Here is a 15,703-nt window from a genome sequence, read left to right on the forward strand (position 1 = left end):
CTAATAACAAATATCTTTAGTTAAATTATTATTGACTCTAAATTTTTTTAAGTCTATAAAAATATTTTTAATAATAAATATTTTTAGTTAAATTATTATTGACTCTAAATTATTTAAATTTACTAAAATATCCCTAATAACAAAATCTTTAATTAAAATTATTATTGACTCTAAATTTTTTAAATTTATTAAAATAACCCTAGTATTAAATATGTTTAATTAAAATTGACACAAAATACGTATTTAAATTTTCAAAAATTCCATAATTCATAATTCGTCTCATAATCAATAATTGAACTTATATAAAACAAATCTCAACGGTTCTAACCACATATGCATTAAAAAGCTTTACTCTTATCCAAATTAAAGTTACAAAGAAGCCTCAAAAGTTAAAATTTACATGCACAACTCTTGTACAAGAACACAAACACATCAATAAAATAAAATCAATGTTACAATAAACAACCTCATACATAGAAAAATTAAGTAGGCAATAACTCTCATCTTCTGTTTGGGATCCATTCTGTCAAAAAAAGAACAAAACATTAAAATATTTAGCTAAAAGACATTCAAATTTTGTAAATTAATTCAAGTATGTAATACATATTATTAATCAAAACCAAGCTAGTAGATATAAACAATCAACCAAATAAAATAACATAGTATTTAACGATACTTATCAAAAGAAACAGAGTATCTAACACACCTAAAACTTGAGATTCACCTTAATAATAACATGGTATGATTTCAATGAATGGGTGAATTCAATATTTTAAAGTAGATTCTTTTTGTGCTATATAAACAAATTAGGGTAGAAAATTACATTGAAGCTATGTGTATAATTGCTGTCCTTGCAGATTTGGAGAGATGAGATGCAACAGGTTTATCTGGGCAAAGCCGTCATTCCTGAAATAGTGGACAGATAGATAATATGCCAGAGCCACATAGCATTTGTATTTGGCTCTTTCTCACTTGCTCCATAGAATGATTGAACCTGTTGCCCTTAGCCCACATTACCCATCCAGCAATCCAGCATAATGTTTTAGGCTTTTGGCACGCACAAACTTAGGCCGAAGGCATTTTGGTTCGAAGAGTTTGGACCTGAGACAGAGTATATATGTATCCCACATGATGTCCTAGCTGCGCCATGGATCAAATCAATTTGGTTCTGTAAAAGTGCTTTTACTTTTGTTCATTTGGGGGCTAGAGTGAAAAGAGTGGGGTTGCCAATAATTGCAAGTGCATTGATCAGTGATGCTTGTTGCAGATAATAATATATGTGACATAATATACGCAGTTGAAAGAGAGGTATACAGTCTCAAATTTTGATTCCAATTTGTTTATAGGGTGTTCTTTCATTGTTGGTGTATGACTATAAGAGGGCCTCAGTTTTGGCATTGTGAAGTACTGAAGTGTATCAAAATTGCTTAACAATATAACTAGATACCCTAATGAAACCTAAAATCACAACAAAACTTTGTTTTTCCTACTCAATCCTTCCCTTCAAATTCAAATTGGTTCTCATCTAATTCAATCCAATTAAAAATTGATTAAAATTATACTAATTTAGGTGCCCTATAAATTAAATTCCAAGTTATTTGGCCTTGGCCATAAAGATAGCAGTGCAGTGCAACAAGAACATTATGCCGATGCTAATCATAAGTTCTTAAGCTACAACTACTTCATTTCAACCAACATAAAATCGAACAAGATCCTTAATATGCAACAAGACAAGAAATGAAATAAAATGCTTTGCAAGTTATATAAGAAGCTTCTAAATGAGAAAAGAGGTGAACTCAATCCTCCATTGACATTAAAAGTAATAAATGCAAAATTCAAAACTTCAATACTTATATAACATAAAACGTAACAGATCAAGTTATATTATGCACAAGAAAACAGATTAATATTTGTAATAGTTATAAAGAAAAACGAACCAGGAAAGATGAAGCCTTAAACAGATGAGGCAGCAGAGCAACAAATCCAGTGGAGATAAGGAAGATTAAGCAGTCTTTTCAAGTATTAACCCTAATCAAATTATCAGTCTTTTTAAAAAAATAGTGTAATATAATGTAGAAAGCATAAAAAAAACCAAAAGAAGTATTAACCCTAATCAACATGTCATTTGCACTAGTCAATCCCAAAAGAAGAAAGAATATAACCAATGAGGTCAGACCTCTTGTTCTGTGTTTGTTATTCAGGGGACTTCACTTCAACTATATGATTGGCAATTCAGTTAAGTTCATACAAACTCAGGAAAAAAAATCAATGATCACCATTTCATCTCAAAGACTATTATTGCATGATATCAATTTCTGATTTAGTTACTCTCTAATGCAAATCAGTCCGATTTCTACTTATCAGTAACTAATCATAGGACAACTAGAAAGCCATACAGTGTTAACAGTTTAAAATCCTTACCTGAAGAAGAAGATTCTGTGCTTGAAAAAGATGAACAAGGTTGCACAACTCGAACAGACGCGAGGAGGGAGATGACACGAACAGTAAGCACAACTCGAACAGACGCAGAGGCAGAGACGCGTGAGCAACGGATCTCAGACGGAGGAGAGAGGCCAGACGCGACCACACAACGCGAAGGATCCAAACAAAGTCGCGATGATGGTGGCGAAAATGCAGTAGTTGTGAACCGAGATGAGTTGTGATGATGACACGAACGCGAACGATTTCCTTCTAGAATAAGGAGTGCGGTGGTTGATCGAAATCGGCGGCGAGGCAGCGCCGACGCCGGTGGAGCCTCCGTGAATTTGAAGAAAAGCCTCGCCAGGGAGTGGTTTTCATGGAGGAGGGTTTCTGCTAGGGTTACGTTTTGTTTGAAATGAATTGGAAAAAATCTGAAAAGAAGGATTGGAGTGAAATTAACAAGGGTGTTTTAGTCTTTTCACTTTATTATACACATTTCATTCCCATTGGAATTAAAGATAACCAAGGGAGAAATGGGAATGAAATGGGTGGGATTTTGATTCTAGGGAATAAAATATACCCAGAAATAATTTTTTAAATCTTGAACCAAACATGGGAATAAGATATTTCCATCTCAAAATTTCTGGGAATACACTTGTATTCCCTCCAACCACACACACTCTAAAAGTTTTTTTTTCCTTTCATTGTTATCAAATCTAGCTCGATTCTGGCTCGATTCGCCAGATTCGACCAGAAGCTTGTAATTTTTTGGATTGTGAGCGAAATTGAAGTATTTTTTAACACATTTACATAAAGAAGAGGAATCGTTAGAACATCAAGAGCTTAATGATCTTATTTTTGTTCATTATAACTTAAGGCTACAACAAAAGTATCTTCTATAATTATTTATGTAATTTTAAAAAATATTGTTCATTAAAATTTAATCTTTAGTTTAGTAATTACATAACTTAATAACATAGGAATCAAATGAGAAAGCAAAACTATGATCCAATTTGTCTTGATGCATTTGATGATCATTTGGATTGGATATTGGAAGATTCATCGTCGTTTTTAACTCCTGAAGAAGTTGATGCTCTATGAAACGATTTGGCAAATATATCCATTCAATTAACTTTAGATGATCTTGGTAAATTTGTCAATTGCTTGAATATTTTAATTATCAGTTGCTATTACGAATTATTCTTGATATTAATTTGTGAAAAATACACAAATGTAGAAAAATTAAATTTGGAAGATGACCAAGATAATGATGGACCGAGTAACAATGCCATGGAAAATATGGATGCAAATTAAAATGTGAAAAATGTTGATTAAGTTCTAAATTTGTCCTATGAAGATGTTGATGCCGACTTTGAGTTCACCCATTGGACTTGATTTATCTTTTACTTGCTCTTGTTAATTCAAATTGAGAATGTATTTTGTACTAGAGACTAGTTTATTATCCTTTTTTTTTTAGATTATTAGTTATGTTTAAAAATTGATATTGGATTATTAATGTTTGTAAAGACTTGCATTTTAAATTTTAAGATATTATTTTAATTTTATTTATATAATTTTATATTTTTTAATTATGACAAGATTAATTGGGTGAATTAATAACCCACCAATTGAATCAGTGACCCAGTCATATAACTGAGTTGATTATTGATTCAGTTCTAATAGCTATACTTCCTTCGTATCATAATTCCCTTTTTTTTTGTTTAAGCTATATTATTATTATTATCTGAAAAATAAAAAAATTGGTCATATTATCAATTTGGTATAAATTATTAAAAAGAGTCCAAATACAATAAAAAAAATTAGCCCAATTATTATCAAAATTAACATTAATCATTCACAATTCACCAATTTTACTATGTAATTATCTCTCATTTTAGTCTGAAAACTTTCTGCTTCTATCTAGTTTTTATTTGTGCATGTTTCAGAAATACAAACACGAGTCTTTCTTTTTATGTTACCAATACATTTCAATATCTACCGAAAAAAATGCTTTTCAACACCATAGTACAATCCTAACATTAAAGTGTTGTTGACTAACAGAATTTTTTCAAGTCAATATTTTGAATCCATGAATTGATGAAAAAGGTTAAAACGTGATCAACAATTTTTTTTGTCACTATCATTTAAAATGATAGTGATGCAGCATTGAGCAAATGCACAACTCAGTAGGCACAGGATACGGTGGTCCAGGAACCTTTGGACCACTTAGTGGTCCAAATAGAAAACATGTTTTTAGAGTTTTTTTATCAATTGCTACGTAGTCCTTGAACTAATTTTAATTACAAATCAACCCCATATATTTTATTTAATTATAAAAATAGTTTTTTATTTTATAAATTATTATTTTATCAATTATCTATTATATTTATTAACAATCAAATACAAAAATAACAACCAATTATATCCTCCATTCATCCTAATAATTCTAATTGATTAAATAATTAACTTTGATCTCGTTACGTTCGTCCATGACTTCCAAATTGTGTTTCCTTGAAATTCAATCGATTGGTTTTTCAAAACAATCGATTGAATGATAACTCAATCGATTGGTTTACACTATATCACAAAACAATCGATTGAAAGTTGTAAGGTAGAATGGTAAAAAGCTTATACCAATCGATTGTTTATACTTTCCAATCGAATGAATACCTCAAAACAATCGATTGTTGTTGTTACTCAATCGATTGAATTCACGAAAACAACATGGATTTGCCAAATACAATCAATTGGAAAGTGATGACATTGAAATTTTAGCCAAATTCAATCGATTGGTAATGTAATACAATCGATTGGAAGGTGATGAAGTTGAATGTTTTGCCAATTTCAATCGATTGGTAATGGTACCCAATCGATTGAAATGAAATTGTACACTGAAAATTTATAAATTCACCTTTGCTTCGCATGCTGCAACTAATGCATGTTACATACAAGAAACTAAAAAGCACATAAAATAAAAACAGACAATTAATTACATGATTGTTCTATTTTAAATTTAATCTGTTTGTCCTCTGATTTTGCGCCACTGAAATACAATCAAGAAAATAATCCATGTTTAAATCAAACGCAGGACCAAGATGCTCAACATTCATAATACCTAATGAAATAAATTATAATGCATGGATCACAATAAAATAGCAATAATCCAAATAAAGTAGTATCAAATGGGTAGTAGCAGGAATATCTATATGGTATGAACTTGTATGAGGAGGAATTCATCAGCCTTGCTTTGATTCCTTCTTTGATTAAGTTGTTGGTTACTTGCAAGTTCAATTTTTGTTTTATTATGTCAATTTTGTTTTATTATATGGTTTGAAACTCTTGATTATTCAATTCATTCTTAAGGAAGATGTCCAAAACAAAATACTGAAAGAAGAGAAAGGATGAGCTTGTTATTTAGATTATTTTTTTATTAGTTTAATATTGATGATAATTAATTATAACAAAAGTACATAAGGAGTACATAAGATTAACCATAAAATATTTTTTATAATTTTTTATTTTTATTATCAAATTTATATTTTTGTTAATGTTGGTTTTGGTTCTTTCTTTTATTCTGCTACTACTCATTTGATACTACTTTATTTGGACTATTGCTATTTTATTGTGATCCATGTATTATAATTTATTTCATTAGGCATTATGGATGTTGAGCATCTTGGTCCTGCGTTTGATTTAAACATGGATTATTTTCTTTCAGTGGCGCAAAACCAAAGGACAAACAGATTAAATTTAAAATAGAACAATCATGTAATTAATTGTCTGTTTTTATTTTATGTGCTTTTTAGTTTCTTGTATGTAACATGCATTAGTTGCAGCATGCGAAGTAAAGGTGAATTTATAAATTTTCAGTGTACAGTTTCATTTCAATCGATTGGGTACCATTACCAATCGATTGAAATTGGCAAAACATTCAACTTCATCACCTTCCAATCGATTGGATTACATTACCAATCGATTGAATTTGGCTAAAACTTCAATGTCATCACTTTCCAATCGATTGTATTTGGCAAATCCATGTTGTTTTCGTGAATTCAATCGATTGAGTAACAACAACAATCGATTGTTTTGAGACATTCATTCGATTGGAAAGTATAAACAATCGATTGGTATAAGCTTTTTATCATTCTACCTTACAACTTTCAATCGATTGTTTTGTGATATAGTGTAAACCAATCGATTGAGTTATCATTCAATCGATTGTTTTGAAAAACCAATCGATTGAATTTCAAGGAAACACGATTTGGAAGCCATGGACGAACGTAACGAGATCAAAGTTAATTATTTAATCAATTGGAATTATTAGGATGAATGGAGGATATAATTGGTTGTTATTTTTGTATTTGATTGTTAATAAATATAATAGATAATTGATAAAATAATAATTTATAAAATAAAAAACTATTTTTATAATTAAATAAAATATATGGGGTTGATTTGTAATTAAAATTAGTTCAAGGACTACGTAGCAATTGATAAAAAAACTCTAAAAACATGTTTTCTACTTGGACCACTAAGTGGTCCAAAGGTTCCTGAACCACCGAATCCTGTGCCAACTCAGTAAATACACCAAATCATATTAAATAATATCACAGTGAGTAAATTATCGTTTTTATAAAAATTAACAAATTAAACAACAATAATAAATTGATTAATTTAATTAGACAATTTAAAATTTGGTTTAGAACTTGTTTGGGTGAGTTTTTAATAAAAAATCTTTTTTTGAGTTATTTTTTTAAAAGATTTTATAAAAAAGTAAAAGTAATTTTATGTTTGGATATTTCATGTAAAAAGGTCTTTTTATCTATCAATTATGTTTGGGTATAACAATATAAAAATACTTTTTTGTTTATTTATTACATAAAAAACATCTTTTTTTAAAGAAAAAAGATCTTTTAAAAAAAGATGTAAATTACAGCTTTTCAAAAAAGATCTTTTTTTAATTTTACTAGTACTTTTACTTTTACTACTAGAAATTTGCCAAACACATTAAAAAATAAAAAAATTCATTAAAAAAATATCTTTTTTTAACAAAATAATAGGACCGAAACATGCACTTATAATTGTTCAATTGCAAAATGGAATTAAAAGCAATGACAGTGAATTGAGTAAAAGCAATAAACTACTTGAAACGATAATGGCTTAATTGAAAAGCAATCACAATTAATTGAGAACGTAAATTAAAAGCAAGAAATTAAATACCAAAAAAAAATAAATGAACATAAATAAATAAAAGCAATAAAATAAAAGTATTAAATTGAAGTAATGAATGGAAGCAATTAAATGACAGTAATGAGTGTTGGAAATGTGGCGCTCTGTTGGAACATTTGGAAAGCAAGGAATTAGTATGTTTTTTGAGAAGGTAACAAGTCCGACACCAGACATAGTAAAAGAAGTCAACAGTTTAGTGCGTGAACTCGTGAGTCATACTTGATGGATGCTGCTAATTCTCTTTACTTTTATTTTATTTTTTTCTAAGTTCTTAATCTTTCAGTCACAGTTGGTGATAAATGGGATTACCCAATTCTTCCGTACTTCCTTATGAAAACACATTTATTTTATATTAATAAAATAACATTTATTTTTGAAAAAAAAATGAATGGAAGCAATTAATTGACAGTAATTAAATGGAAGCAATTAAATGAAAGTTAATAAATGATTGAATTTAAACAAAATTAAAGCAATTAAATGAAAAGCAATTAAATGGAGGCAAAAGTAATTCGATTAAAATGTTAAAGGTTAGAGTCTTAGAGATATTAAATTCTCATAATCAATGATTCTCACCTTTCACCTCATTTATGTAAGATAGATTTCTAGTAAATCAGAAGTAATTAAATTTTAATTTTTTGTTAATTCAATTTCTTTTCACTTGATTAATTGTCAATTTTTTATTAATTACTCATGAAAAGAGGTGAAGCACGTTCTCTGATTCAAAATCACACAATTTTTAAGATTTAGAGATGGTTGATTCAATGTTATTTATCAAATGGTGAATGTTATGGTCATGGTTTTGAAAATTGAATCGGACCGGCCGGTTCAACTGGAAAAACCGAAAACCGGTCACCTAACCAGTTCGGGTAAGGTCAGAAACCGCTTGACGAAAAATTGGTGAAAAAACTGGTCGAACCGACAGTTAACCGGTGAACCGGAAGAACCGTCCAATTTTTTAGCGGTTTTTAGTTTGGATATTAAACTTCAAAACGGCGCTCTCAGAAGAGACACCATAGCCACCACGGGCAGACCCACCGTCACATAGCCACCCACCATGGAGCAGCCCCTCTTCGTCGTCGTCGAGCTCCTCTCCTCCATTGTCGTTGCCGAGCTCGCCTCCTCCATCGTCGCCCTTACTCGCCGCCGGTAATACTCTGCCTTCCAACCCTAACTTTCTCAGTCCCTCTTCAACCTTCTTCCTCCAAAATACAAACACCACCATCACCTCCAACAAATGCCGGAGCAAAGCATCACCGTCGCGGGTCGAAGGTCAACGTGGCATCCGGGTCGAAGGTCGCCGTCCCGCGGTGAGTACTCAGTAGTCAGTACTTCAATCTTTCCTTCTTTCAATTAATTTCGTTTATTTGGTGACAAAACTGTATGAATTGGATAGATTTGAGTTCATGGTTCTTGTTCTGTTTTTCAAATCTTTTCCATCTTCTGAGTTCTTGTTCATGGGTTCTTGTTCTATTTTTCAATTAATTTTTTTTATTTTGTTAATTATTCTTGTTTTGTTTTTCAATTTTGTTTATTTTGAATTTCGGTATATAAATTCAATTCAGCTATGTTGGATTTGGCTATATTGAGTTTTGTTTATTTGTGCTCTGTTGAATACTGCTCTGTTGAATTTTGGGGTTTAAAATTTAAATTCAATTCTGCTCTGTTAATTATGTTGAATGAATGTCGTATGAGTTATATGGATTGATATATTTTTCTGGATTCTAGATTGCTGTCATTTTGAATTTAGATGGAACAGCCATGATCAGCAACTACAACATAATTCTGTGGGCATCTTCAAGGCTAGAAATTATGGAATTAGCACTCTCTAGTTGCTTGTTGAGAACCATTGTATTTTGATTGACTTCATTTGGTGATTTTGTTCAGGTTCACTTTTCTTTTCAATTTGAATTAATTCTTTTAAAATAATTTTGTTAATTTTTTGTGGTACTTATTAATTTTGTTGCTTGTTAATTGTTGATTTAATTGTCTAATTATTTGGATTCTAACTTCTGAATTTATTTTTTGAACTTTTGATGCCGAATGTAATTGATAATTTTCTGTTTTAAACTTTTGGTGCTGCATATATTCTTTGCTTCTTGATGTGATTAGAAATTCCGTAAATCTGTTCAATAATCAATATTTAATTTGTGTAAATTTCTGTTTGTAATTGTAGTTGTTACTAATTAAAAATTTTTATTTTTGAAGATAGAACAACTAGATAGTGATCAAGCATTACATATATTAATTTTTAATAATTTTATTTAATATTTAATTAAACCGGTTGAACTCTAGTTGAACCCCGATCGGACCATTGAACCAGTGAACCAGTTGCCTTACCGGTTCATTGACCGGTCTGGTTCTCACAACCTTGGTTATGGTGCCTAAAGATTGATGCCTATTTACTAAAAAAGGTTAAAAGTTTTATTTAATTTAAAAGATATAAGAATAAATAATTTTAAAAAAAATCAAAACTTACTATAAAAAGTAAGTTAGGTAAAGTTTAGACAAAATTTCACAAGCACCATAAAATTGACCTTATCAAATTTAGATCTAAAATCATAAGAATTGTGAGAGTTTTCAAACTCAATTACTATGATCTACTCTTTCAAGTAATCATAGAATTCAAATCAGATTCAAATTATTTTTTAATAGATTGGTAAGAAAGTACGATCACGACTTAGTCGTCTCAGACTCTACAATAGTAAAAGCAATAGGGAGTACATTACTGTTACCGTCTTGTGCTACGGCAATTAACAACACACTACCATACTTTCCATACAGATGTATGTCATCCAGGGATACAAAAGGCTTACAGTGCTTGAAATTCTCAACACAGAGAGGAAAAACCTAAAAAATCAAGGTTCTGAAAATCGAACTGGTCATCAAACCGTTCTAATTATTGGTTTACTAGTTTATTGGTCTAACCGATTCAACTGTGGTCTAACCGAAATTTTTTTTATAATAAATAAATAAACAAACACTTTAAAACATAATTATAGTAATTTAAACTTTAAAATATCTACTAAATTTAAAGAATGCATGAAATGTCATCAACTAAAATATTAAGATCTTAAAAAAAGTATAAACTCCAAATATGAAATGCCAACATAAAATCATCAATCATCATAAATCGATTTTTTACATGTGTAAAAAAATCAAAAGATGCAGCATAAACATTACTATTACCACCACTTTGATATAAACCAAGATCAATATCACCTAATAAAATACACATATTATCATTAACGATTAATATTAGTAAGCACTAACTTACCAGTCTTATAATTTACAAAGACTGAAAGACATAAATTCTAATTGAATGAAAGTGTTTCTCATTCTATAGCAATTACACTCATGAACAAAAACCACATCAGAAGAACAAAAAATGGAGTTATCTTACCCTAATAAGTCTACTTAAGCTCATATTTCTTAGCATTCTCAATAGTATCATAAATCAAACCAAAACCAGTGGATTCGCCCCCTCCGAAATGGGTGCGAAGCTTGAACACAAATGCAGTGTCGGGATCCTTAACATCATAGATTCTAGCAAGCTTCTCTTAAGCTCATCCTTCATATTTCAAATAAAACAAATTAAAAATCCTAAACACCATAATTGTCCAACCAATAATTACTAGATAAAAATCAATTAAATCTAAAGTTTTCAGCTCACAAACAGTAATAATGTTCTCATAATTGTCCAAACAATAATACTCAAAATTAAATTTAATTGATAATACCTGCTTCTTTTCTATTTCTTTGATTTTTTATTTTTGATTCTTAAGAAGCAAGAAATTAGGGTTAGTTTCAAAATCCAACATTAAAACTAAAGGAAATAACGTTAACTTGCAATCAATTTACTAGGACATGGACAACAACTCGCATAGACTTAAAAGCTCTGCTTTTTATATCTGCTTCCTATTGAATTACCGATATCTACAATGGAAGAAAAAAATTATTAAACAGCAAATTTATTTTTAACCTATTGAATTACCCAAAAAAATCACAAACACAGTATAGAAATAGTACACAAATACAGCAAGGCATCCAGTGCTAATCAAAAATAAAAAAATCATTTAACAAAAACACAAAACATTCCATAATCATTCAATACTTTCTGAACAGAGCATAAAAAACCGAATATAGGGAAGAAAAATAAAAAAAATCACAGTTCACATGTCACACTTCACAAAACTTCAAAGTAACCTTCGAACAGGCTTGAACAAAACTTAACTAACAATAATTATAAACAATTATTCAATTTGTCATCCTTCAACAATTAATCAATACTTCAATAATTATTATTACAAAAAACAAAAAAATTCATACCTAGGGTTAGAAGCTAGAAGTCTGGAAAAATGCAGAGCTGGCAAGGACAGGGACAGGGACAGTGGCTGGCAAGAGGTGGCTAAAAGGGTGGCAGGGTTGAATAGAGCTGGCACCAGCGGTCCCTAACTACGCGACGAAAAGTGGTGCTATCGGTGGCTGCGATTTTCGAGGGCTGACTTGGTGATGGAGCGTGGCTGCGCGAACAGTGGTGGTGGCTCCACAGACGTTGCGACGGCGGGGTTGGATGAAAGTTGCGTTGGAAGCTCGAGGTGGAGACCGGAGACGTGAGAACTGAGAGCGAGAGGTGAGAGTGGACTGTGGAGGCTCGAGAAGAGAGGGGTGAGTGGATCTGTGGGTGAGACACTGAGATTAGGGTTCGTTCCCCTTTGCCCCTTTCTTTAGCATGCAAAACGCAGCGTTTTGCTAGCCAATTTCAAAAATTGGTCGGATCACAGTTCGGTTCGATTGACCGATTTTTGACCGGTTCGGTGGTCCAACTCCGGTTTCTAAATCTATCAGTTTTGTCTTCTGTTCGAACTATATTTGTCAACGATTTACGATTCGACCAGTTGAAACCGATTTTTCAGAACATTACAAAAAACCTTGTCAAGTTGGCTACAATCACAGACCACCAAGTGTCCATTATATATAGTACGGGACCGCACTGAAATCACTTATCGTGCCAGGACAACAACTTTGGAATGCTTGTAACCTTGGAACCTTATTATATGACTCCTTCCAATCACCATAGATCTAGACAATTGCCTTTTGCTTCACTATTCAGACTTTTCTGTATGAGAGTTTGAAGTGATATCTCTCCTTAAATACACCTTGTAAGACAAGCATAGTATCAGATGAGTTGGATTGTATAAGGGATATGATGACATTACAAATGAGGTTGTATTCCAACTGCCGATGGTTCTGAGACGTGGTGGGACTAGACACCATGTGGTCCTCTAAGGCTCCAAATTTATGCACCTCCTTATTGATTTAAAATGAGATTATTATATGTTCTTCCAAAAAATAATCATGATAAACACGAATATGCTTACTTTGGACATCAAATAGTGGCTTATCAATATTCGAGATTCTATCGGAGTACAACATGAATATTTTAAAGACATTTTCCTACATAATTTCTACAATGCACATGGTACTTTACTCGACCAGACTCCACAATCTTGTACTTAGCACTTCTCCAAATGTTTTAATTCTTCAAACTTAGCATGACAGCTTCCCTGCTCTTGAATCTATGACCAATGTGAAATTCACATCGCCGTCTGTGTTGTAATAATCTTTCCTATATTGAAAAATGGAATATCCTCATGCATGGCATTAAGATTCAACGTGTGATAGTGCCTAGCTACAACTGACAACTCCGAAAGTAGTTGTGGGGTAGGCAGAAGATACCAAACTGTTCCACTACACTTATCGGGGTCTTAGATACAAACTCCTCCTCATGCTCAGTAGAATCATTTTCATTGTTGTCGGTGACGTATTCTTCATCCGACTCCTCATTGTCCACGTCCATGTGTTCCAATAGACTAACACAGCACAGAGACAGTGGTGTAAGAGGTAGGTTATCTTGGACAAAATTTGAATATTCAAAACCACTACCACCTATGTCACCAATCTCTGGAGAAAGTTCCATTACTTGTTGGGTCATGATTTTTCCATGGACATCAACACCAGGTTCACATGGTTATCGCCATCAAGACAAAAACACGAAATCGAAATATTGTATTTTTCATTAGTGCTAACAACCTATATCCAACTCTTCCAACCTCTTTTATCCCATTAGCACCCATGCTCATAATATTAGGCTTTTTAACTCAAATAGAAAACTTAAACAATGAGTGCGTAAAAGGATAGAAGTATCACACTCAAATACAATCCCATTATCATTATTTCTCATGTGATAATTAAGATATATACTCACAAAAATATATTTATCACTAGACATTTTTACTATACTTATTAAAAGAAAGGAGAAGAAAGAGAGATATATTTGTGAGAAAAAAAACTAATACTTGCATATCTTTTTATAGCTACTTTAAATTTATGGTATGTATATTATTTACAATGTAAACAAATTAATATTCTCTATATCTCGTTTACAGAGAAGACAAATTGAGTATGCATGTATCTCATTTATATTGTAGACGAGATACGCGGAGTTCTTTGTCTCTCACGTGCCACAGGTGCACCTATTTTATTTGTTAAAATATGTGTCTTATTACGTTTACAGTATAAACAAGATACATTCATAATCAACTCATTTACACTATAAATGAGATATGTAAAAGGTCGCAAAAGCGTAAATTAAATTATTTAGAGAAAATTTCACTCTCCTCTCCTACGAGATGTTAAAATGACACTCTCATCTCCTCTATTTATAAAATGTACATTCCCCTCCCTTATAACTTTTAAAAAACCTCCTCTTTAATCCATTTTAATTTTTTGTGATAACTAATTTTAACTTTATCCATTTTTCAAGAAAAAATAAATTATTTTTTTACAAAAATACTCTTTGGTAAAAATTTTATTTTTTTGTCATTAATTTTGCTTACCAAAGTACCCTTTAATAAATTATTTTTTATTGATTAAATTGTATTTTTACCAAAATATTTTTTAAAAAAATTTAATAATTAAATTATTTTTTCTAAGCCCTTCAATAATTTTTTAATTATTAAATTATGATTTTACCAAAATTTTTGTTAACAATTTTTTTATATTTTACTATTAATTTTCTGATATTAATATATATTATTTTAATATTAAAAAAATCTTAGTAAGATTATTTTTAATATCAATATATATTAATTGTTATACATATTAACAGTGGTAAGATTTTTTATTTAATTTTAAAATAATATACATTGATATAAATAATTAACAGTAAAATATAAAAAATTATTAACCAAAATTTTGATAAAATTATAATTTAATAATTAAAAAATTATCAGGATATCTTAGGAAAAAATAATTTAATTATTAAATTTTTTAAAAATATTTTGATAAAAATATAATTTAATAAATAAAAAGTAATTTATTAAATAGTATTTTAGTAAACAAAATTTAATAATAAAAAATAAAATATTTGTTAAAGGGTATTTTTGTAAAATTTTTTTTAAAAAATAGATAAAGTTAACATTAGTTAACAAAAAAATTTAAAATAGATTAAAGAGGAGTTTTTTAAAAGTTATAAGGGAGGGGAATGTACATTTTATAAATAGAGGGGAGGGGAGTGTCATTTTAGCATCTCGCAAGAGAGGGGAGTGAAATTTTCTCAATTATTTATTAAAAATATTCTTATATTATGTGTGCACAAAAAATTACTAACTAAATCAACCATCCATATAGAATATATATTAAAATATGGGCAAAAAACGCAAATGAGCCAAGACTAGCTCAATTTTACGCAAATCCGCCAAATGAAACTTTGCTACGACAATCCACCAGATCAGATATTTATATAATTCGAATCAATAAGATTCGAATTAGCCTCACAAATAATTCGAATTGATAAAATTCGAATTAGTATTCGACAATGTAAGCACGTAGTTCGAATTAAGTAGTCCCGAATTATGCATGCACACTCACACGTAGTTCGAATTGATTTGTCACGAATTACGCATGAAAAATCACGAGTAATTCGAATCAATATGATTCGAACTACCAAAGCATAAATCGAAGTATGTTAATTCGAATTAGTAGGTTTAGGTGA

General features: G+C 30.3%; 1 long non-coding RNA gene across 2 annotated transcripts; it reads right to left on the reverse strand.

Moving 5' to 3' along the window:
- Nucleotides 1-314: 314 nt before the first annotated feature.
- Nucleotides 315-2,926, reverse strand: LOC112715270 (uncharacterized). 2 transcript variants are annotated; one of them, XR_003159597.3, is made up of 4 exons: nt 2,422-2,926; nt 1,938-2,028; nt 824-1,140; nt 315-523 (listed from the first exon to the last, which is right to left on the reverse strand). It is a non-coding gene; the product is annotated as an uncharacterized lncRNA (long non-coding RNA). The 2 variants fall into 2 exon arrangements; XR_003159595.3 differs by having other exon boundaries at nt 824-1,203; nt 2,422-2,883.
- Between the last annotated feature and the right edge of the window lie 12,777 nt (nt 2,927-15,703).

The sequence above is a fragment of the Arachis hypogaea genome, chromosome 10 (assembly GCF_003086295.3).
Source record: "Arachis hypogaea cultivar Tifrunner chromosome 10, arahy.Tifrunner.gnm2.J5K5, whole genome shotgun sequence".
NCBI classification, from domain to species: domain Eukaryota; kingdom Viridiplantae; phylum Streptophyta; class Magnoliopsida; order Fabales; family Fabaceae; genus Arachis; species Arachis hypogaea.